The sequence below is a fragment of the Gasterosteus aculeatus genome, chromosome 8, assembly GCF_964276395.1.
Source record: "Gasterosteus aculeatus chromosome 8, fGasAcu3.hap1.1, whole genome shotgun sequence".
In the NCBI taxonomy this organism is placed as follows: Eukaryota; Metazoa; Chordata; class Actinopteri; order Perciformes; family Gasterosteidae; genus Gasterosteus; species Gasterosteus aculeatus.
The window spans coordinates 7256483-7258817 of record NC_135695.1 but is presented as its reverse complement, the minus strand read 5'-3'; the positions used below and the strand labels follow the sequence as shown (position 1 = coordinate 7258817).

The 2335-nt window shown below is 37.7% G+C and overlaps 1 long non-coding RNA gene across 1 annotated transcript; it reads right to left on the bottom strand.

Annotated features, from left to right (window-relative positions):
* Window positions 1-412: 412 nt before the first annotated feature.
* Window positions 413-2045, bottom strand: LOC144411436 (uncharacterized). Its single transcript, XR_013468589.1, has 4 exons — window positions 1934-2045; window positions 1665-1832; window positions 1404-1520; window positions 413-1101 (listed from the first exon to the last, which is right to left on the bottom strand). It is a non-coding gene; the product is annotated as an uncharacterized LOC144411436 (long non-coding RNA).
* Between the last annotated feature and the right edge of the window lie 290 nt (window positions 2046-2335).

Here is a 2335-nt window from a genome sequence, read left to right as displayed (position 1 = left end):
AACCATTTGGTTAGTATTAGACCATAGCTTTTGATGTATTGGAACTAGGGGTGTAACTAGGGGTGCAGACTGCAGAGCTGGAGTTACCTTCCGCTGATGCTGCAGCGGTGACGCTGCTAGAGGTGCCTGACTGTCGGCGTTTTGTTTAATCCCATGCGCCTTAGTAGATGGCCGGAAAGATTCGTTGTGTTTCTGTGTTTTTTTATTTAGCTTCTACATATTCTACAAACAGCAACCGACTTATTTAGAACACCTCCGTGTTTGCAAAAGCCAAAATGTTTCCACGCGCTGGATCGATAAGTTGGTTTGTAAATGTCTTGCTGGCAGTCGTCTCCTCCACGCTGTGTTTTGTTGTTGTTCAGAGTTTCGCGCGGCATGATGTCACAGCTGATGATGTCACAGACAGGCAGACTGAATCAAGTAACGTTTAATGTGTCTAAAGTGCTAAAAAACAAACAAAAAAACACACATCCATACAGTTTTTGTGCTTAAATCCAATGTGCAGTTTCCAAGTATAGATACAAATCGATTATGTACCATTTCAATCGATTTGTAATTGATATATGTCGTCCGGAATGCCGATTTTTCTGAGCAAAGATCGCTTCAGTTGGATCGCAGGAATATAAATCCATTAATCGATTCAGTGGATAAATCGTTATACCCCTAATTAGAACACTTAAAGAATTGATTCATGCTCTTATCATTCATTTTTGCAAGACTTAACAAATTTGGAAAAACATCCATAATCCATCAGGCCATCTGCTAAAGTTTAAAGTCGTTCATTAAATATGAGGAGAGTGGAAGGTGATCATGTTGAAGTGAAGTTTTGGAATTCAAAATGTAAATGATTTAAGATAATATAGAAATTAATATAAGGAGTGCAGTGGATCACGCCCAATCGGATACTGGAGGCGTCACTGGTTGTTGTTATCCGTGTTGTTATGGTGCCAGTAATAAACAAACTGATCCCACAGCAGGATGGTCCACTGCTGATGTTTCCAAAGCTTTGCAAGAAAGGAATGCTACCCAGGCTGGCAGCAGCTGCACACAGGTTTGTAGATGCACAGCCAAAGGCTGGAAAAATGCCGGATCCACTTGTCACTGGAGAGGAAAAGTCATTGTTTAATTACACAACTTCCACAGCTGTTACTTTGCTGATAAAAAATAAGCAGTTCCACAGTGCATAATTGAAATATTTGTATTTCTGTATTTACTAGTCACTATAGCTGTCATATGAACTTAGTGCATTAAAAGTACAATACTTACGAATTGAATGTAGTAAATTATAAATAGAAAGAAACATATCATACAAATACTTAGTAGTAGTGGTAGTTCAGTACAAATCCATAATATCTTCAGTTTTTTGTTGTAAAACACGTTCAGTAAACCACTTATAGACTTACCATTTACTTGAAAGCATTGGTCCTCCTCTCCCCTACACGTTGCTACAGTATTACATTGAGAGGTAACGGGGTTACAACTGAAGCAGTTTTGGCTGTTATTTGCCGGACTGCCAGGGACTGAAACAGAAAAAGAACATCATTTAGTTGTTAAAAGGGCATTTAAACTTGATATTGTCAGAAGACGACAAGATCTCAAAGTTATTTTCTTATCTATTTCATATTTTCTCCTCTTAAATGAGCTTCTTTTCTATCTTTACTTACACGGTAGAGGTTCAGCGTTGCAATTATGTGTGTTGCAGCATTTAGCAGATGCAACTGCGCCTGCAACACCCAAGTTGGCTGAAAATGTCTGAGAGCCAGAGGCTGGACACAGGGAGGATGATGCACACGCCTTGAATATTTGCTGTGCTGCTGATCCAAATAAAGTTACTAAAAATTCAAAAGAGCAATTTTTCAATATTGACAGAAGACACACATAACTCCAGGATACTTTTATTTAACTTAAGTAGCAGGTATAAATAAATCCCCACCTTGAATGGAAGCTGTGATGCACATCGTTTCTGAGGAACATGTGACTGGTATTGTTGTTGAACACTGTGCATCTGTGCAAGTCAAACACTGAAGTGCTCGAACTGCAATAGAGAGAAAGAAGAACATTATATACTGATCATATCCCAAATGTCAAATTACATTTTTGCAGTTTGAATAGTGTTGATGGTTTGTAATCATTAAAAGATCCCCTTTTTGTCATTCCCCTTCATTTGTAAATGATTTTAAATAACACAGTTGTAAATAACACAGTTGTAATCTTTCAAAAGGATCTAGATGACATGATTCTTTACACCAGTGCATATATCTATATTTTTTGTCATGTGTATTTACCTGCTAATTTTAATGAGTAAAATGATCTTACCAAGTAGTATATGCCCTCT